Source organism: Pelophylax lessonae (assembly GCF_965119305.1).
Source record: "Pelophylax lessonae genome assembly, chromosome: 5".
In the NCBI taxonomy this organism is placed as follows: Eukaryota; Metazoa; Chordata; class Amphibia; order Anura; family Ranidae; genus Pelophylax; species Pelophylax lessonae.
The window spans coordinates 467,702,745-467,725,582 of record NC_138772.1 but is presented as its reverse complement, the minus strand read 5'-3'; the positions used below and the strand labels follow the sequence as shown (position 1 = coordinate 467,725,582).

Genomic DNA, 22,838 nt, shown 5'->3' with positions numbered 1-22,838 from the left:
TCTCCCTCGGCGCCGGCATCACTGCTGTGGGCACCCGGCTGTTACAGTTTGCGGCTTCACAGCCGGGTACCCACTGCGCATGCGCGAGTCGCGCTGCGCGCCGTGATTGGCCGGCAATCTTCTGGGACCTCTGACGTGTCCCAGAAGATTGCAGGGAGGGAGGGGGAGAGGAGAACTTCCGCTCAGGGCGCCGCGGCGCTCCGAGCGGAAGTGGGAGCGGGTACCTGTCAAAACTAGGTACCCGCCCCCCCCCCCCAAAAATGACATGCCAAATGTGGCATGTCGGGGGGTCAGGACTCCCTAAAGCGGAAGTTCCACTTTTGGGTGGAACTCCGCTTTAAAGTAAAAGGAGGTGGAGTGTGCTGTGCTCTCTGCTTCCCCCTACAGTGCAGTACCCAGCTGTGTGAGGAAAGGTACTGTACTAGAACTTTTTAAAGGGCTTTATATCTGTGTGTGTGTACACATTTGTCTGTGTGTGTGTGTGTATACATTTGTGTGTGTGTGTGTGTACACATTTGTCTTTGTGTGATAGCAGCAAGAACTGCTATTCCTCTAAAAAGCAATCTATTCTCAGATTGCTTTTCAGAGGCATTTGGCAGGCAGGTAAGAGGCAATATGTTGCCTCCTCACCACCTATTTTAAGCCTGTAACTGCAGCATCACCACACCACAACCTTGCAATTCACACAGTTGCGGAGTGGTTGCAGTGCAGCCCCATTCACCGTGGGTATACCTCCATCTGCTGTCACAGCATGTGTACACCCCAGCTGCTGCCTCCGCAGCTAAAAGGGGAGCAGTTGTGGATGCTAAAAACAGCTCAACCGTTTTACTGTCCCTCCAACCTGACATGTGAACAAGCCCTTGATGCGTGCTGTGTATAGGGCAGCCCTTTCAGTGGGCTTCCCTGCCCACAGAAATGCAGGGAAAGCAGTCCCCGACCCTTTTTTTTTAAATTTCACTGCACCAAAAGCACCCCACATTTACCAATGTGTTGGGTACCATTAAGAATTAATCGCACTCCTAAAGAGCAGAGCATTTGTCTGTGTGTCAGGAATAAGCGTGATTTTACGCGTGTTCCGAGACACACAGAAACGTGAAGCAAGCCTTGGTTAGGGGTGCCTCAAGACTGAAAATACTTTTTAAGGGTGCCCTGACTGGAAAAATATTGAGAAACACTGGGCTAGGATTTGGATCAACAGGGAGCTCAGGAACATTTTTAATTATTCATAGAAAGAAAAAAGTTTCCCATAAAATGCTGATGTATGCTTTGAGAAATGTGAATTTTAGGAAGAGATACACTCCAGCCAACTCAGTTATATGAAGTGGGTTTTTTTTTTTTTTTTTTCGTTAATTGTGATTGATACCTGCTGATATGAATGGTGAAGCAAGGCTGGCTCACCTGCCCAAAATGTTTTTTAAATACTGTTACAAGCGTCAGACTAAGTGCCGGTTCACACTGAAGCGGCACGACCTCGGGGGCGACCTGTGAAGTCGCGTGCAACGCGACTTGCACGGACTTCACAGAATGAATGTCTATGCAAGTCGCCCCGAAGTAGTACAGGACCCTTTTTCTAAGTCGGAGCGACTTGTGTCGCTCCTATTAGAACGGTTCCTGTAGCACACAATGGACCGCGACGGACCGCGACTTGTCAGGCTGACAAGTCGCCTGACAAGTCGTATTAGTGTGAATAGACTCCTAAGACCTCATTCTCACTGGGGCGACCTGTCAGGCGACCTGGTCGCCTGACAGGTCGCCGTAGGTCGCCTGCCATAGAGAAGCTGTGGACCCGTTCTAATAGGAGCGACACAAGTCGCTCCGACTTAGAAAAAGGGTCCGGAGCTTCTATGGGGCGACCCGGAGCGACCTGCATTGACTTCAATGTGATGAAGTCCGTGCCGGCCGCACCGCGACCTGTGAGGTCGCCCCGGCAAGTAGCGTCGCCCAAGTGTGAACGGGGTCTAAGTCCCGGTTCACACTAGGGCGACCTGTGAGGCGACCTGGTCGCCTCACAGGTCGCCGCAGGTTGCCTCCCATAGGGAAGCTGCGGACCCGTTGTAATAGGAGCGACACAAGTCGCTCCGACCTAGAAAAAGGGTCCGGAGCTTCTTTGGGGCTACCAGGAGGCGACCGCCATAGACTTCAATGTTATGAAGTCCGTGGCGGCCGCTCCGAGGTCGCGGCGCGCTGCTCGCACTGCGACCTCGGAGGTCGCGGTGCGAAGTAGCGTCGCCCCTATGTGAACGGGGCCTAAAAGTGATTTGTAAAGGTTCGTTTTTTATTAATTTTTTTTTTCTTTTAAATAACAAACATGTTATACTTACCTGTACTTATACTGTGCAAGGGTTTTGCACAGAGCAGCCCAGATCCTCCTCTTCTGGGGTTCTCCATCATCGCTTCTGGCTCCTCCTCTTTATCTGGTGTCCCCACAGAGAGCCACTTTCCATGGGGGTACCCGTGCAGGCGCGCTCACGAGTCCCGCTTCTGCGTCCATTGATACAGACAGCAAGACTCAGCCCCGCCCCTCGCTCTCATGTCACTGGACCTGATTGGCAGCAGCGGGGGCCAATGGCTCCTACTGCTATCAATCGATCCATTGAGGACCTGAGCCAGTGGCTGGAGCTGCTGGGCTCGTGCTCATTGCTGGAACGTTCAGGTAAGAATAACGGGGGGTCTGGGGGGCAGCTGCAACCAAGAAAATGTTTTTCCCCTTAATGCATAGAATGAGACTTTACAACTCCTTTAAAGAAAATGCATACTAGCTGACCCTCTATGGATGGGCTATCTATTCTTTTGCTTTGTGCTATGAGGTACCCCTTTTTTTTTTTTTTATCTTGGAGGTTATGAAACACACATTTTTTTTTTTTTTTTCCCTGAAAGATAATCTTTAAGTTGGGGTCAGTGTTATTGAATGTGTAAACCTTTTAAATGGATTTTCTCTAGCGCTCATTGCCAGACGTAGTCCTCGGTGATACACCACCTTCGGGTTATGTTGCCTCCACAGGAGCAGGACTAGACAGGAAATTAAAAAGCTCTGGCCACACCCCAGGGGCAGTCCCAGAGGGTATATCCTCTCTCTCTCTGCCTCAGCAAATCAGTTATTTTCTGTCTAGTTAGGAGTAAGGACCTAGATACCTTGCTGGGATCTTAGGTCCTGGCAAGAATTTTTTCTTAAAGGATTTTTTAGACAGCTTTTTTTCTCCAGTGTTCCTGTGAGATCTTCAAGCAAGAAAGCTGAACTGGGCGACGGGCTGGATGTTGAGATCCGGTGGTCACCCCAGTTCAGCCTACGAGCGCGTGCAGGCCATAGCTCCGCGCTGGGTCGGCCGCGACAAAGTCCCATTAAAGGACTGTCCACGCGAGTTAAACGTCTCGCTGAAACGCCAAAGACCATGAGTCACGGCGTCCGTATCGGTCGACAGCCCTCCCGCCCCGGTGGAGAGGGGTACTGTCAGGAGTTGGTGCCCGCCTGGTTCCGGTATGGTGAGTAGTATGTTCCCCCTTTCCCCCTGACGGGTTTTGTGGTGAACGCGGGCCCCTCTCTGTATGGTAAGATAGAGTCCCTTTCTATCCTACAACATGACACAGATCCTCCTACTTTGAGTGTGATTTTATGTGTGCAAAAAGCCAGGAGGCTTGGTTTGGGAGCTAACAATCTAATTGTATACATGTTTTAAAGATGTAATCTGTGGCATTCTGGGAATCTTATGGGTTAAGAATAAGCTACCTACCAGTCAGAAGCCACGGACATGTAGACTGCCTTCCTAATCAGATCTCCAGCTATTAGCAGGCCTCCCGAACGGCCATGCGGTCCGCCAGGGCCGGTACCGCCAACCACGCCATATCCCCATGCAGAGAGAGTGTTGTGTGCCCTGCAGCACACCGCTATTCAGTACGGGCCGCCGCCATTTTTTTTGCTGGATCGCACGAGCCGCCATTTTGGCGTAGCCTCGTGTCTTCAGCATGGGGGCGGCCATGTTTGAGGTGATCCAAACACCTCGTGGAGCTTGGGGGAGGCGCCGGAAGGCGTATAGAGGGGCGGAGCCGCCTCCTTTTTTCCTGGGCAGCCAGCCAAAAGACTTCCTGTTTGTCAAGACAGCGCTGTAACCTGTTGCAGTTAAACTCTGAGCATCAAGTGGTGAGCCTGGGGGTCTATCTCTCTCTCTCTCTCGATCGATAGGGATCCCTAGCAGGTAACACTAAGGGGCTTTTGTGGCGCCGGGGGTCGAAAAAAAAAAAAAAAAAGTTTTATTTTTGAATTATATTATCCAGGAAGTAACTGGAATTATCATGGACCCTGCCACACATATTCCCCCACCTGTTTCCCTCGAGGGGGCCACGGGACCCGCCGGTGCACAGAGTATAGAGTCATTTACAGCAATTTTGGAGTCTATGGTGGCTCGGGTGGAGGCGGCCTGTCAGGGACGGGGGTCAAGGAAGCGACCCCCGCCTACCCCTATACCATCTGACACCTCTGACTCAGATTCAGAGGTGGTCACGGCAATTGCAGGTTCCTCTGCAAGGGCTGTTATCCCAGGTAAAGCCCCCTCAGACAGTGAGGAGGACGCTTCTTCTCCTGCTATTATTCAGGAAGAAGCATTGGTGGACGCACTAGTTGTGGCAGTGCAGGAAACCTTAAAACTTGAGGCTTTACCGGCAGAGGCAACTGAAACAGAGATTCCTTTTGGTACTAATAAGCCCATCAAGACGATGAAGGCTTTTCCTGTACCTAAATGTTTCGGTAATCAGATTAAAGGAGAATGGGAGCATTCTAAACGTACCTTTACTATTTCCAAGCGTATTGCTAGACGCTATCCGTTTGAGGAATCCATCATTAAGAAATGGACGGTACCACCAGTCGTGGATCCGCCTATTTCCAGGCTGAATAAAGCCACGGTTATTCCAGTGGAGGACACTTCGTCCTTTAAGGATCCGGTGGATCGAAAGATGGAAGCAGAGTCCCGCACCATCTTCTCTCTGATAGGGTCAGCTTTTAGACCAGTAATTGTTATTGGTCTAGTTTCCCAGACACTTACGGAATGGGCGAAAATGGTACGCCAAGATCTTAGGGGAAAAGATATTCCCCAGGAGACATCTGATTTGATGGAACAGATTATACAAGGGCTACAGTTTATCTGTGACGCAGCCTTGGACACTACTCCCTTATTAGGGCATGCATCTAAGACAGCGGTGATCCTCAGACGTGTGCTGTGGTTAAAATGCTGGTCAGCTGACCTAGGTTCCAAAAAGACCTTGACAAATCTCCCCTTTCAGGGGAATCGTCTATTTGGGGCCAACCTAGATGAAATCATTAAGGATGCCACTGGGGGCAAGAGCACTTTTTTGCCACAGGCTGCTAAAGCTAAGGGACCTCGCAACAAGCGAGGACCTTTCTTTACCGCCCATAAAGGGCGCCCGGCTGGTACTAGCGGGAAAGGCAAGACTCCTCCAGGAGGGTTCAAGAAGGGGACCAACCCAGCCAAACCCGAAGCAAAGGAGTACACAGCCTGAAGGTGCGCCCCCACCCGGTTTCAGGGTGGGGGGACGTTTTCACCGGTATTCAGGACATTAGATCGAGCATCAACCACTACTACCGGTGCGATTCTTCCCTTCCAACATTTAAGTACTACAGGAAGCGGTAGTTACCGTTCCCTGAATAGATCTTTTCCTTTACCTTTTCCCAAGATTAGTCCCGATACCTCACAGGAATCGGATCTGGTTGACCAGATAGGCCAAGTAGCCTCTAGTCGGGTGACTTCGGTCCCTGAGGTTCAACCAGAAAAGATCACCTTTCCTGATATCTATCAGGTATCTGATAAATGTGTGGGAACAGAAAACGACCAGACTTTCTCGGATGGTCGGGGCCAGATACCTCTAGGGACGCCTGGTTCAGATTCAATCAGCGCCAGTGGTCCTAGAAATTCTAGGCTGGCCTCCTCAAGCCGGCCTGGCCGACTTGGACATGTTAGTCGTACACGTTCCGTGGGAACTTCGTCTCAGGGAGTGTCTGTGGTCTCAAGGACCAATTTACCATCATGCTTTACAGTCGCTGGGTTTAATGGCCTGGCCATTGAGACCCAAGTACTGAAGGACAGAGGTTTGTCAGCTTCAGTCATTCCTACCCTTATTAAAGCAAGGAAAGCGACTTCCAGCAAAGTCTATTATCACACATGGAAAACTTATATTGCGTGGTGCGAATCTTTAGGATTTCCTCCACGTACCTATTCGGTGTCTCGAATATTGGCCTTTTTGCAACAAGGGGTTGAGCAGAAGCTAGCCTTGAGCACCATCAAGGGTCAAGTTTCAGCATTAGCAATCTTCTTTCAGAAGCCTTTAGCTACCAAATCCTTGGTGCGGAATTTCATCCAGGGGGTGCGGCACCTGGCTCCTCCAGTCCGCGCGCCCTTACCGCCTTGGGATCTTAATTTGGTTTTGTCGGTTCTACAGAAACCTCCCTTTGAAAACATCAGGGAGATTCCCTTGCTTACTTTATCCCAGAAGGTGGCCTTCTTGGTGGCTATTACTTCTGCTCGCAGGGTGTCAGAACTGGCTGCATTATCATGCCAGTCACCATACCTAGTGATTCATAGGGATAAGGTAGTACTTCATCCTAAGCCATCTTTTCTTCCCAAGGTGGTTTCAGATTTTCATCTGAATGAAGATATTGTACTACCTTCCTTGTGTCCTCAGCCCAAGCATCATCGGGAACATGCGTTGCATTCCTTAGATGTGGTTCGGGCAATCAGGGTATACCTGAAAGCTACGGAATCATTCCGTAAGACGGATTCACTTTTTGTGATCACGGATGGCCCCAGAAAGGGTTTGCCTGCATCTGCCGCGACCATTGCCAAATGGATTAGACAAACGGTGGTACAGGCTTATTCTATTAAGGGTCAGAGTCCTCCGTTCCCTGTTAGGGCGCACTCCACTCGAGCGCTCAGTACTTCCTGGGCCTTTCGCCATCAGGCGTCAGTGGTCCAGGTATGTAAGGCGGCCACCTGGTCGTCGGTACATACCTTTACAAAGTTCTATAAAATTGATGTGACGGCATCGGCGGATGCCTCATTTGGCCGCAAGGTTTTGCAGGCCGCAATTTGAGGAGACCGGTGGTCTACCTCGAGGGTTTTTTCTGTTTGAAAAAAAAAAAAAAAAAAAAAAATTTTTCTCTTTTTTTGTTGAGTCTCATCATTAAGGATGAGCATTGTAAACTTCTAGTTGGCACCGGTTGGGCCTTCTAGATTGGGATTTGATTTCCATTTTCCCACCCCTCAGTTGTGATACTGCTCTGGGACGTCCCGAAGGTGGTGTATCACCGAGGACTACGTCTGTCAATGAGCGCTAGAGAAAAATGGATTTTTGTAAAATCTTACCGTAAAATCCTTTTCTCTTAGCTCATTGACAGACGTAGTCCCCGCCCCTCTGTTTTTTGAGTTGGGTTAAAATCTCTAAAGACTGCTTTTTCACATAACTGATTTGCTGAGGCAGAGAGAGAGAGGATATACCCTCTGGGACTGCCCCTGGGGTGTGGCCAGAGCTTTTTAATTTCCTGTCTAGTCCTGCTCCTTTGGAGGCAACATAACCCGAAGGTGGTGTATCACCGAGGACTACGTCTGTCAATGAACTAAGAGAAAAGGATTTTACGGTAAGATTTTACAAAAATCCATTTTTATTTATTTTTTTGGCAACGTCTAGAATAATTTTATTTTGCAAATATATGTATTAAATACAAAGTGCACAGCAAAAGTATTTTTTATAAGATTGAAAGGCCTCAATCACATGGGCATACTGTTGCGTACACTCACGTAAAGGGGGTGCATTTTTTTCCCATGGGAGGCACAGGTGTTCCTGTGTAGCTATGAGCAGGTAGTCTGTTCAAATCACTGACAGGTGGATAGCTGTACAGATTTTCAAGTACATTCATGTAGGAATGATGCATGGATCAAACTTATTTTAAATTTTGCACAGACACATCTAAACAGGCAGTCAGTATGAGGAAGGAAGAGGAGGAGGAGTCACTGCAGTCCCTCATGCAGCTGTGCGTGTCCATTTGATATTGAGCTATGTAAACAAAAATATTTTTCAGCAAAGTAGATAAGGATGGCTTGGAGAAAATGTGAAAAAAGAGCCTAGAGCTCCATCTAATGGCTAGAAATGTAAATATTCTTCTGTAATATTTCAAAATATATACAGTAGAATACCACTATACATTCCATTGCATTGGATTTATGATATGTGGTTAGATTAAATGTGAACACAGCCTATGAAGAAGAGTTCTTTGAGGTACAAATGTTCTCAGAAATTGAACTTTGTAGCAAGCATCATATATTGCCTGCTTTTGCCTTTGCCATGCATGACTCCTGCCTCTGATGCTGTGCAACATTTTTGTAAACCCACCTTCCACAACTTTGTGGTCAGTGCTTGATTGGCCAATCACCAGGCCTGAGTAATTTTTACATGGCTGGCAGGCACAAAATGACTTTCCGAAAGTTTGGTGCTTGTATGGGTTCTTTGGAGCTCCATTACACTGAAACAGCATGAAGGAAAAAGATAATATAGATAGTCTGTGGACTATTTAATAATTCTATGCCGATTCCAGGCTCAATTTAAATGAAAATGTGTACTATTAGAGTGCAATACCATGAACAACAGAATCATGCCACAGACGTGGGGAGATTATGACTAGTTAGCAGTATAAGCAAGCTAGGCAGTATCGAACTAGTCAAGCAGATGGTTCTATCATTAAATCCTCTGGTCTATTAAATGAAAATAATCTCTTCCTCCTCCTAGCAGCTTTCCAAACTACATATTGATGTGCTTGGCTTGTGAAGACCGCATTTACAGTACAGAGTTCAGACAGGATTACGCAAGTATATTGCACATATTAAATCAGGGCAGCATCCTGAATTCTACTGCCAGAGGTAACATGTGTGGAGATGTGGACATTGGGTGGGACCTGTATATGTTGGCCCAGAATAGGATGAAAATCTCTGCTAGCTTTACTGATGAGATCTTTGTACAGTACAGAATTGCATTCATCAAAGCATGATTTCACACCTTTGTGTTGGAAAACACGCAGCTAGATAACACTTTTGAGGGGGCAATGCAACATAACTGCAGCATGCCATATGTTTTTTTGTTATTATTCTTTAAACCGCTAAATACCATTACTATTCTGTTCTCACATATGTTCATATTAAAATGCCTTGTGTGACCTTTGTTTCTCTGTATTTGGTACTTCATCAATGCAATTCTTCAATTTGTATTTCTTCCATAAAGGGTTACCTCCTGAATTCTCTCCTACGCTAAAGTTCCCAGCATGCCTCTCTCCCATTATATTAGGATTTTGACTGTGTTTGAGCATGAGTGACCTGCAGCTTTGCCAATCTTAGGCTCTCCCCATCCACTGCTTCAGAGGGCATTTGGCAGGCAATGAAGAGGTGTTAAATCGTGCCCTCACTGCCTGATTTAACCCTATAATGCCACACTACCACACTACAATCATGTACATTACATGCAGTTGCGGCGCAGCCCCATTGACCTCAATGAGAACCTTTGTCAAGTTGTTATTTTGCAGTTCAAGGGGACAATAAAACCGATGCACAGCCACCCTTTATTTACAACTTTCGGCTGCCCATCTGAAAGAGACCTATTTCATGAGCAGCTGTATTATTCCTAGCGCCGGGAGTTTTTCTTTGTTTTAATTTATAAAATAATGTCTGCAGGCATCGACCACAAGGTTTGCTCTTGGATATGGAACTGGCTAAAAGGGCGTGTCCAAAGGGTGGTAATAAATAGCGCATACTCAGACTGGTCTGGGGTGGTAAGTGGGGTGCCCCAGGGCTCAGTCCTGGGACCGACCCTGTTCAATTTATTCATAAACAGCATTGAGGACGGGATCAGTAGTTCTATATCAGTTTTTGCAGATGACACAAAATTGGGCAGGGCCCAATTCCCTTTGGGGGAATCAAAAATGGAGAAAGCCCTTGGTAGAGGATAGACTAAGCAATAGCATGCAATGTCAAGCGGCAGCTGCCAAAGCCGGCAGAATATTAGCATGCATAAAGAAAGGGATGTATTCCAGAGATAAAACTATAATCCTACCACTTTATAAAACTCTGGTCCGACCACATCTGGAGTATTCTTTCCAGTTCTGGTCACCAGTCCTCAGGAGGGATGTGTTGGAGGTGGAGAGAGTCCAGAGAAGGGCAACTAAACCAATTAGGGGATTGGAGGACCTTAAATATTACGAGCATTTACAATCGCTTAATTTATTCTCCCTGGAGAAGAGACGCCTGAGAGGAGACATGATAGCAATTTATAAATAACTCAATGGTGATCTCAGCATAGAAAAAAAGCTATTCAGTCGCAAGGATTGTATGAGGACTCGAGGACATACAATGCGATTAGAGGAGAAGCATTTTGACCTCAGGCAACGCAGGGGGTTCTTTACTGTTAGGGCTACAAGATTGTGGAATTCTCTACCGAAAGAGGTACTTTCTGCGGGGAGTATGGTTAGTTTCAAAAGACTCTTGGACATGCATCTCAAGGATCAGAACATTAAGGGGTATGAGAGATGATTACGGCCACGCGCGCCTACACAGGTTGAACTGGATGGACTATTGTCTTTATTCAACCTCAACTACTATGTAACATATTTACAAACCTTCCCATGTCCAAAATTAATATTGAGCAGAATTAGGTTCGGCCCTCCACAACAGTCAAGTTTCTCACGTAGCTCATTGGGGAAAATTAATTACCCACCCCTTCTCTAAAGAATTTGTTGTAACTCTGTTACATTACCAGGTTATTGTGCTACCACTTTGGAAATAGCTGAATGTACAGAACCTTGTATAACAGTTATGCACCAGTCTGGACATTATTTCTGATGGGAACGGGAACGTCTTCTGGAAGTTTCCTCTGCACTTCAGGCATGTGGGGTCTCTAACCATGGGTGCTGGGTTGAATAAGCCATGGAATCCTGGTCAAGCCAGGCTGGGTTGCTATTAAGGGCAAGTAGCCCATAATGCAGGTTTTAAAGCCCAACTCCAAGAATTAGACAAAATCTACACACCTAGTGGGCACCCCCACTGCAAGAGTTCACTGCACGTTAAGTCTACGAGTTCCCGATTTAGGAGTATTTCTTACCCCATTCCTCATTACAACAGGGTGCTTCCAGTGGGGAGACCTTTCCTGAAAAGCGTCCTCTCTAAAGTGCTCCTGGTCATGGTTGCATTTCTGCCTCATCTATGTATAGTACAGAGTTAATAACCCTGCATTGTTCATGAAGGAGAGGTAGAGAGTGCTGTAGCTAGCCAGAGCAGGGCTAAATTAAGTGTTATAGCATTTTAATCTCCTTTAGACTAAACAAGCATTTAACCATTGCTTTGCGAGGGCAGGAAAGGGGGCTGTCCACTGCAGGGGTTAGGCCGGGTACAAACTATTAGTTTTTTTTTTTGTTCAATCCCCCCAGAACACTCTGGTCAGTGCTCTCTGCCATTCGCTAAGAGCGCTGATCGGGGGGGTCTGATGTTGGTTTTCCAGCATGCACGTTATTTTTTTTTCGAACAAGCTGTTGTCTCCTGACCTTCAGCCCATGTGTACCCCGTTTTAGACTGTTCTAAATTTGGCCGGTTCAGCAAGAACCGGAACGAATTTTATCTGTCTACAGCCAGGCTGGTCGTACTGAAATCGATCCATCGATTGACTTTAGTACAACCGATCGGGTTTTTGTCGTGTGATCACTGCCAACACGGTCAGCATTGCATAAGACTGGTGGTCACATTACTTGTGGCGATACACATTCTCAGAACTTCCAAATATTGAGCACTCATGCATATGCAATGTGTAGAATACAAAAATGATCTGATGCTTTCTCATTTGTAAATTGGTACAAAACCCCAAGTAGACTTTTTTTTTTTCTTTTAGATCAGTATAATAGATGCATTCACAATTCAAAGCAATGTATTTTAACCCCTAACCCGAAAGTATACATATTTTGTTTTGCTTTTTTTTTTTATACTGTGGACATTACAACAGCAACCCTACCTCCATAATCATCGGCTTCCATCCTTTCTTTTGACTAATCCAGACCTGACAGTAACTGTGTATGACAGAACATCACACGATTCCTAATGGTCCCCTAATATAAGGAGAAAATTGAACTGCTAGTGATATCTGTATTGGCTAACTGAATTGAGTTACATTGGAAAATTTCACAGCTGCTGTGTGCAAATAGGAATTTTAAAAAATGGAGAGCCTTGTAAAAGCTGCAGTTTTTGAAGCATCATCTCAGTTTAGATTTTCTTTTTGCCGTCTTCAATAGAAATAGATGATATTATAATATACCATGTTTTCATGTAAAGGACAAGGTTTATGGATGTGAAAAGAAAAAAAAAAAGTTTTCTTTTTAGACAGTTGTGTGATGTTTATGTACAATTCATTTTCAGATCTTTTTTGTTGATATGAATACAAAATGATTTTATTTTATGTCCCCTAAGTTTAGAACACACACATTTATATATGTGCCTTCCTGTCCTGATCACCACCATTTCCCTCATCTCCTGCTGTCAGAATTGGGGTTGTCCAGTGCCCAGGGCGAAGATGTTGACCTATGTCCCTCCACTGCTGCCAACGTACGATGTGGTTGGGCATGCCTGTTCTCTGGCAGTGGAGGGTGCACTGCACATATGTGGCCATTTGCTTACTTTTTAGCATCTGGGGAAGGGGGGGACTTGTTTGCACAGTGCGCTTTTCTATTCAGCTGTAGATGTGTGGGGTGAGGGGGTGGAGAGTGGACCTGTTCAGAGCATGATGTGATAGTAGTACTTGTCAGAGCAGGCAGAAAGCTCTGGCCCGTTAGAAGGGAGGCTGTGGTCCGCTAGTTCACTTCCCTGCGCAGCTCCTCCTCCCCTATATGAGGGCACTGCACGCGGGGCTGTTGCCTGTCCTGTTCCATCCCTTGTTCAGGCCATGCCTAGTGTCTGAGTTAAAAAGTTGGAAGTTTTCCCCAGTGGAGTCTGGGACCTCAATGAAATTTCTCACAAAACTTCCGACTGGGGTTAGAATTTGCTAAAAAAGAACAGAGACGTGGCTAGTCTGCTGAGGATCCCAATAAATGTTTCCCATAGTTCTGTTATTTCACCCTAAAACTAACAGTCCAAAGCAAAAATGTTAGTTATTTTGATCTGCCACATCCACGTGTCTATCAGTGAACTCACCAACATTTCTTTTCGTGTTTTCTTTTACTTTCTAATCTTTAATGATTACAACTACAAACTATATTTTTGCCAAATATTCTTAATTTCTTTAGAGTCAAGTAAATATAAAGTATTGCATATGAATATTTTATATTTATTACATTCTACCAGTGGGTGGCAAGCATGAGACTACATCTGCAATTTTGTTTCTTTTTTTTAAGCGTGATTTGCTGCTTTGCTGGGAATATCCTATATTGTGAATAACAGGTCAAATGACTCATTAAAAAGAGCCAAAGATCTGATATATATAAATTTGTGTGTGTGTGTGTGTATGTGTGTATGTATATATAATACACTCACCGGCCACTTTATTAGGTACACTTGTTCATTTGCTTGGCAACACAAATTGCTAATCAGCCAATCACATGGCAGCATCTCAATGCATTTAGGTATCTAGACGTAGTAAAGAGTACTTGTTGAAAGTTGAAACCTAGCATCAGAATAAGGAGGAAAAGGGTTTTAGGAGTCTTTAAATGTGTCATGGTTGTTGGTGCCAGATGGGCTGGTCTGAGAATTTAAAAAACTGCTGATCTACTGGGATTTTCATGCACAACCACTCGGGGGTTAACAGAGAATAGTCCAAAAAAGAGAAAATATCCAGCTAGCAGCAGTTATGTGGACAAAAATGCTTCGTTGATGTAAGAGGAGAATGGGCAGACTGGTTCAAGATGATAGAAAGGCAACAGCAGCAGAAGACCACACTGGGTGCCACTCCTGTCAGAACAGGAGACGAAGGCTACAATTCGCACAGGGTCACCAAAATTGGACAATAGAAGATTGGAAAAACGTTGCCTGGTCTGAGAAGTGTCAATTTCAGCTGCGACATTCAGATGGTAGGGTCAGAATTTGAATTAAACAACATGAAAGCATGGATCCATCCTGCCTTGTATCAATAGTCCAGGCTGGTGGTGTAATGGTGTGGGGGATATTTTCTTGGCACACTTTGGGCCCCATAGTACCAACTGAGCATTGTTTAACCACTTGCTGACCGCTCACTGGAGCTCTACTGCGGCAAAGTGGTTAGTTCCCGGCCAGCGACGTAGACCTACGTCGCTGGACTCCTCCCCTTGTGGGCGGCGCACGCGGCTCGCTCCCGCTGTATTCAGTCACAGCGGGAGTCGGGCCAGGGGAGGAGCGGCGGTGATCACCGCCGCTCTTCCCCGATCGTCGGGGAATCGAGTTTGGAGATCCGCCCGCTTGTGTAAACAAAGCTGGCGGATCTCCTAAGTGACAGACGGTGACAGATTGCAGGGTTCAGCATAGCTGAACCTGCGATCTGTCCCTGTGTCACTCAGTCACCTTCCCCCACACACGTTAGTAAGCACCAGGCATACATTAACCCCTCCCTCTCCAATAAAATTAACCCCTTCCCTGCCAGTGTCATTTTTACAGTAACAGTGCATATTTATAGCACTGATTACTGTAGTAATGTCACTGGAACCCCCAAAAGTTTCAAAAATGTCAGTCAAGGGTCCGATCTGTCCGCCAAAATGACGCAGTCCCGCAAAAAAAAAATCGCAGATCGCCGCCATTACACGTTTAAAAAAAAACACCAAAAATGACAGAAATCTTTCCCTTAGATAGTAAACGCAATAACTTTTGCGCAAACCAATCAAAATACGCTTATTGTGATATTTTTTACCAAACATAGGTAGCAGAAAACAAATTGGCCAAAAATTAAAAAAAATATTGATTTTTACATTTTTTTGGGGGGGAATTTAATATAAAAAAATTTGAAAAATATATTGTTATTTTTTCAAAATGTATGCTTTTTTTGTTTATAGCGCAAAAAGTAAAAATCGCACAGGTGATCAAATACCACCAAAAGAAATCTCTGTGGGAAAAAAAGGACGTAAATTTAGTTTGGGTACGGCGCTGCACGACCGCGCAATTGTTAAAGTCGCACAGTGCCAAATCGCAAAAAGTGGCCTGGACGTAAGACCGCAAAATCCTATCTTCTGATGGCTCCTTCCAGCAGGATAATGCGCCATGTCACAAAGTTCAAATCATCTCAAACTGGTTTCCTGAACATGGTAATGAGTTCACTGTACTCAAATGGCCTCCACAGTCACCAGATCTCAATCCAATAGAGCCCCTTTGGGATGTGGTGCAACGGGAGATTTGCATCATGGATGTGCAGCCAACAAATCTGCAGCAAGAAAGGAGAGAGCGGCGCCAGCTTAGTATAGTACAAGTTTATTTAACACTGTTAAAATTGGTGACTCACTGTCCGAGGTTGGGTGAGACCGGTACACAAAGACTGTTAGGGTCATCCATCTTCCTCTTCCAGGATAGTGGTCATAGGAGAAGGTGGTGAGGTTCCAGAGGTATAGCCGAGCCGCTGTGGGGCTGCTAGTTGTCACTGGCCGCGGCGGAGCATGCACAACAGGGCTCCGGCTGCCGACTTCTGATCCCTGATGACATCACTTCCTGGCAGGAGAAAAATAGGGGTTGCACGCGTTCAGAGCATCCGTGCTCCTTCGTCAGGCGATCTGAACAAATCTGCAGCAACTGTGTGATGCTATCATGTCAATCTGGACCAAAATCTCTGAGGAATGTTTCCAACACCTTGTTGAATATTTGCCAGGAAAAATAAAGCCAGTTCTGAACCCAGTACTAGCAAAGTGGCGTGTGTGTATAATATATATATATATATATATATATATATATATACACACACCTTAGTGTGTTTGTTTCATAGACCTACTATACAACAAAATGTAGGCCGGGGTCTTCTGATTCCTATGGTACAAGTCTCTAAGCTGTGAGATTTAGAACTTTTACACTAGAGCCGTATGAAGATGGCCACCTCCAACTTTGGCAAGTTGCCCCATAAGAATGAACTGCAGAATGTTCCAGAATGTTCAAAACTAAACCATTTTTCTCTAGCGCTCATTGACAGACGTAGTCCTCGGTGATACACCACCTTCGGGTTATGTTGCCTCCACAGGAGCAGGACTAGACAGGAAATTAAAAAGCTCTGGCCACACCCCAGGGGCAGTCCCAGAGGGTATATCCTCTCTCTCTCTGCCTCAGCAAATCAGTTATTTTCTGTCTAGTTAGGAGTAAGGACCTAGATACCTTGCTGGGATCTTAGGTCCTGGCAAGAATTTTTTCTTAAAGGATTTTTTTAGACAGCTTTTTTCTCCAGTGTTCCTGTGAGATCTTCAAGCAAGAAAGCTGAACTGGGCGACGGGCTGGATGTTGAGATCCGGTGGTCACCCCAGTTCAGCCTACGAGCGCGTGCAGGCCATAGCTCCGCGCTGGGTCGGCCGCGACAAAGTCCCATTAAAGGACTGTCCACGCGAGTTAAACGTCTCGCTGAAACGCCAAAGACCATGAGTCACGGCGTCCGTATCGGTCGACAGCCCTCCCGCCCCGGTGGAGAGGGGTACTGTCAGGAGTTGGTGCCCGCCTGGTTCCGGTATGGTGAGTAGTATGTTCCCCCTTTCCCCCTGACGGGTTTTGTGGTGAACGCGGGCCCCTCTCTGTATGGTAAGATAGAGTCCCTTTCTATCCTACAACATGACACAGATCCTCCTACTTTGAGTGTGATTTTATGTGTGCAAAAAGCCAGGAGGCTTGGTTTGGGAGCTAACAATCTAATTGTATACATGTTTTTAAGATGTAATCTGTGGCATTCTGGGAATCTTATGGGTTAAGAATAAGCTACCTACCAGTCAGAAGCAACGGACATGTAGACTGCCTTCCTAATCAGATCTCCAGCTATTAGCAGGCCTCCCGAACGGCCATGCGGTCCGCCAGGGCCGGTACCGCCAACCACGCCATATCCCCATGCAGTGAGAGTGTTGTGTGCCCTGCAGCACACCGCTATTCAGTACGGGCCGCCGCCATTTTTTTTGCTGGATCGCACGAGCCGCCATTTTGGCGTAGCCTCGTGTCTCCAGCATGGGGGCGGCCATGTTTGAGGTGATCCAAACACCTCGTGGAGCTTGGGGGAGGCGCCGGAAGGCGTACAGAGGGGCGGAGCCGCCTCCTTTCTTCCTGGGCAGCCAGCCAAAAGACTTCCTGTTTGTTAAGACAGCGCTGTAACATGTTGCAGTTAAACTCTGAGCATCAAGTGGTGAGCCTGGGGGTCTATCTCTCTCTCTCTCGATCGATAGGGATCCCTAGCAGGTAACACTAAGGGGCTTTTGTGGCGCTGGGGGTCGAAAAAAAAAAAAAAAAGAAAAGTTTTATTTTTGAATTATATTATCCAGGAAGTAACTGGAGTTATCATGGACCCTGCCACACATATTCCCCCACCTGTTTCCCTCGAGGGGGCCACGGGACCCGCCGGTGCACAGAGTATAGAGTCATTTACAGCAATTTTGGAGTCTATGGTGGCTCGGGTGGAGGCGGCCTGTCAGGGACGGGGGTCAAGGAAGCGACCCCCGCCTACCCCTATACCATCTGACACCTCTGACTCAGATTCAGAGGTGGTCACGGCAGTTGCAGGTTCCTCTGCAAGGGCTGTTATCCCAGGTAAAGCCCCCTCAGACAGTGAGGAGGACGCTTCTTCTCCTGCTATTATTCAGGAAGAAGCATTGGTGGACGCACTAGTTGTGGCAGTGCAGGAAACCTTAAAACTTGAGGCTTTACCGGCAGAGGCAACTGAAACAGAGATTCCTTTTGGTACTAATAAGCCCATCAAGACGATGAAGGCTTTTCCTGTACCTAAATGTTTCGGTAATCAGATTAAAGGAGAATGGGAGCATTCTAAACGTACCTTTACTATTTCCAAGCGTATTGCTAGACGCTATCCGTTTGAGGAATCCATCATTAAGAAATGGACGGTACCACCAGTCGTGGATCCGCCTATTTCCAGGCTGAATAAAGCCACGGTTATTCCAGTGGAGGACACTTCGTCCTTTAAGGATCCGGTGGATCGAAAGATGGAAGCAGAGTCCCGCACCATCTTCTCTCTGATAGGGTCAGCTTTTAGACCAGTAATTGTTATTGGTCTAGTTTCCCAGACACTTACGGAATGGGCGAAAATGGTACGCCAAGATCTTAGGGGAAAAGATATTCCCCAGGAGACATCTGATTTGATGGAACAGATTATACAAGGGCTACAGTTTATTTGTGACGCAGCCTTGGACACTACTCCCTTATTAGGGCATGCATCTAAGACAGCGGTGATCCTCAGACGTGTGCTGTGGTTAAAATGCTGGTCAGCTGACCTAGGTTCCAAGAAGACCTTAACAAATCTCCCCTTTCAGGGGAATCGTCTATTTGGGGCCAACCTAGATGAAATCATTAAGGATGCCACTGGGGGCAAGAGCACTTTTTTGCCACAGGCTGCTAAAGCTAAGGGACCTCGCAACAAGCGAGGACCTTTCTTTACTGCCCATAAAGGGCGCCCGGCTGGTACTAGCGGGAAAGGCAAGACTCCTCCAGGAGGGTTCAAGAAGGGCTGGTTGGACAAGCAAAGGACCAACCCAGCCAAACCCGAAGCAAAGGAGTACACAGCCTGAAGGTGCGCCCCCACCCGGTTTCAGGGTGGGGGGACGTTTTCACCGGTATTCAGGACATTAGATCGAGCATCAACCACTACTACCGGTGCGATTCTTCCCTTCCAACATTTAAGTACTACAGGAAGCGGTAATTACCGTTCCCTGAATAGATCTTTTCCTTTACCTTTTCCTAAGATTAGTCCCGATACCTCACAGGAATCGGATCTGGTTGACCAGATAGGCCAAGTAGCCTCTAGTCGGGTGACTTCGGTCCCTGAGGTTCAACCAGAAAAGATCACCTTTCCTGATAACTATCAGGTATCTGATAAATGTGTGGGAACAGAAAACGACCAGACTTTCTCGGATGGTCGGGGCCAGATACCTCTAGGGACGCCTGGTTCAGATCCAATCAGCGCCAGTGGTCCTAGAAATTCTAGGCTGGCCTCCTCAAGCCGGCCTGGCCGACTTGGACATGTTAGTCGTAGACGTTCCGTGGGAACTTCGTCTCAGGGAGTGTCTGTGGTCTCAAGGACCAATTTACCATCATGCTTTACAGTCGCTGGGTTTAATGGCCTGGCCATTGAGACCCAAGTACTGAAGGACAGAGGTTTGTCAGCTTCAGTCATTCCTACCCTTATTAAAGCAAGGAAAGCGACTTCCAGCAAAGTCTATTATCACACATGGAAAACTTATATTGCGTGGTGCGAATCTTTAGGATTACCTCCACGTACCTATTCGGTGTCTCGAATATTGGCCTTTTTGCAACAGGGGGTTGAGCAGAAGCTAGCCTTGAGCACCATCAAGGGTCAAGTTTCAGCATTAGCAATCTTCTTTCAGAAGCCTTTAGCTACCAAATCCTTGGTGCGGAATTTCATCCAGGGGGTGCGGCACCTGGCTCCTCCAGTCCGCGCGCCCTTACCGCCTTGGGATCTTAATTTGGTTTTGTCGGTTCTACAGAAACCTCCCTTTGAAAACATCAGGGAGATTCCCTTGCTTACTTTATCCCAGAAGGTGGCCTTCTTGGTGGCTATTACTTCTGCTCGCAGGGTGTCAGAACTGGCTGCATTATCATGCCAGTCCCCATACCTAGTGATTCATAGGGATAAGGTAGTACTTCATCCTAAGCCATCTTTTCTTCCCAAGGTGGTTTCAGATTTTCATCTGAATGAAGATATTGTACTACCTTCCTTGTGTCCTCAGCCCAAGCATCATCGGGAACATGCGTTGCATTCCTTAGATGTGGTTCGGGCAATCAGGGTATACCTGAAAGCTACGGAATCATTCCGTAAGACGGATTCACTTTTTGTGATCACGGATGGCCCCAGAAAGGGTTTGCCTGCATCTGCCGCGACCATTGCCAAATGGATTAGACAAACGGTGGTACAGGCTTATTCTATTAAGGGTCAGAGTCCTCCGTTCCCTGTTAGGGCGCACTCCACTCGAGCGCTCAGTACTTCCTGGGCCTTTCGCCATCAGGCGTCAGTGGTCCAGGTATGTAAGGCGGCCACCTGGTCGTCAGTACATACCTTTACAAAATTCTATAAAATTGATGTGACGGCATCGGCGGATGCCTCATTTGGCCGCAAGGTTTTGCAGGCCGCAATTTGAGGAGACCGGTGGTCTACCTCGAGGGTTTTTTTCTGTTTGAAAAAAAAAAAAAAAAAAATTGTTTTCTCTTTTTTTGTTGAGTCTCATCATTAAGGATGAGCATTGTAAACTTCTAGTTGGCACCGGTTGGGCCTTCTAGATTGGGATTTGATTTCCATTTTCCCACCCCTCAGTTGTGATACTGCTCTGGGACGTCCCGAAGGTGGTGTATCACCGAGGACTACGTCTGTCAATGAGCGCTAGAGAAAAATGGATTTTTGTAAAATCTTACCATAAAATCCTTTTCTCTTAGCTCATTGACAGACGTAGTCCCCGCCCCTCTGTTTTTTTGAGTTGGGTTAAAATCTCTAAAGACTGCTTTTTCACATAACTGATTTGCTGAGGCAGAGAGAGAGAGGATATACCCTCTGGGACTGCCCCTGGGGTGTGGCCAGAGCTTTTTAATTTCCTGTCTAGTCCTGCTCCTGTGGAGGCAACATAACCCGAAGGTGGTGTATCACCGAGGACTACGTCTGTCAATGAGCTAAGAGAAAAGGATTTTACGGTAAGATTTTACAAAAATCCATTTGTTTCCAACTGCCAAAATTTCTTACTGCTGCCACTCCCACACACACACACCCCACACACACCACACCCACCCACACACACACACACCCCTCACACACACACACCACACTATACACATCACACAAACTGCTGCCACTCCCACACACACATAGTTACTCCGCCCACTCCAGCTGGAGCCTACCAGTGGCGGCAAGAACACTGCACACAATTTCCCTGGAAATTGTACGTTTTCTAGTGTTTATATATATCGGTCTCCAAAGCTCTAAGTGTTGCTTCTCTCTGGTGCTTCCTTCCTCTGTTATCAGCATTAGTCACTTCTGAGAAGTTTTTCTGACATATGAGATAAAAGTTGTCAGGGAGATAACGCAGCACACAGATTGTCTATTCAAAATTAAGTCTTCTGCTGTGTGAAAGGGGGGTGGGGGGGTGTTCCTTTCCTTTAATCAGCTCTCACACACTGTAACTGCTCTTTTGAAGGGGTGTAGAAAATAAAGGGCTGCAGATAAGTAAAACCTATGTAGGGGGATATGTTTCATCTGTGTCTGTTTGCTATATACTGGGTATATAAGAGAGTTTACAACCACTGTAAGTTGCAGGGTGGGGTTTCCATGGATCAAACTTGTGTTTCCAGCACATCCCATAGATGCTCACTTGGATTGAGCTTTGGAGAATTTGGACGTCTAGTCAGCACCTCAAACTTGTTTTCTCAAACCATTCTTGAGCCATTTTTGCAGTGTGGCAGGGTTCATTGTCCTGCTGAGATAGGCCATTGCCATGAGAAAATACCAATCCCATGAAGGGGTGTACTTTGTCAGAAACAATATTTAGGTAGTTGATACGTGTCAAGTATCATCCACAAGAATGGCAGGACCCAAGGTGCCCCTGCAGAATATTGTCCAAAGTATCATACTGCCTCTTAGGGCATGCCTTCTTCCCACAAAGTGCATTCTGGCGCCACCTCTTCCCTGGATAAGCAACGTACATGAACCTGCGGCCATCCACGGGATGTAGAAGAAAATGTGATTGATCAGACGAGGCCATCTTCTTTCATTGCTCCTTGGTCCACTTCTGATGTTAAAAAAAGGTGAATAATGACACTTCTGATGTTCACATGCCCATTGTAGCTTTTGACTGCGTACACAGGTAAACATGGGCACCCTGATTGGTCTGCGGCTATGCAGACCCCTACTTAACAAATGGCTTTCAACACATCAACTTCAGGGGCAGCATGTTTACTTGCTTCCTAATATATCCCACCAACTTTCAGATGTCATTGTAATGGGATAATGTTATCCATTTAACCGGTCAGTGGTCATGGCTGATCGTGTGTGTGGGGGTATTATTTATTGATATGTATGTGGTCTGTTATGTACCATTAGCACTGCAGTCTATGCTATTCTCTAATACTCATGTTGATTATAAGTGAGATTGATGATAAAATAAATGAAACATTTAAGGTGGCCTTTCTATGGGTGTTATAGAAACGTGCATTGGTGACCCATAGATCTTCACACACAACTACAGTATTTGTATGTAAAACCGACACATCTCTATATTCATGTCAGTTTGTCATTACTGGGTCAAGGATGGGAGAATGTTTTAGTTAGAATTTCAGCTCCAGTATAATTTGTTTGGGCCAGCTTAGCAGTGGGATAGGTTAGACATGATTTTGGCATGACTTGGGCACTGGGAGCTCCTGGCACCAAAAGCTAACACACCTTCCCAGACTGCTTATTAACCACAGTCCAACTGCCAAGATAGTAGTAAAATGTCTTCATTCGTTACAATATGTGATTTCAATAGCTTAACACTTAAAAACAATGTCTTGCTTATCAAATGAAGTTGGAAATTTTGTCTTAAAAGCAGTTCTGTCGCTGAAATAAAATTGTATAAGAAAGGTAATTCTGCATGGAAGAGATGGAATAGTTGGCTCTCTCAGGCTGCTGATCTCTGC

The 22,838-nt window shown here is 46.3% G+C and overlaps 1 protein-coding gene across 3 annotated transcripts in view; it reads left to right on the top strand.

The window, feature by feature from the left end:
• Positions 1-22,838, top strand: part of MMP16 (matrix metallopeptidase 16) — a 378,979-nt gene that overhangs the window by 323,846 nt on the left and 32,295 nt on the right. The window lies entirely within an intron of this gene.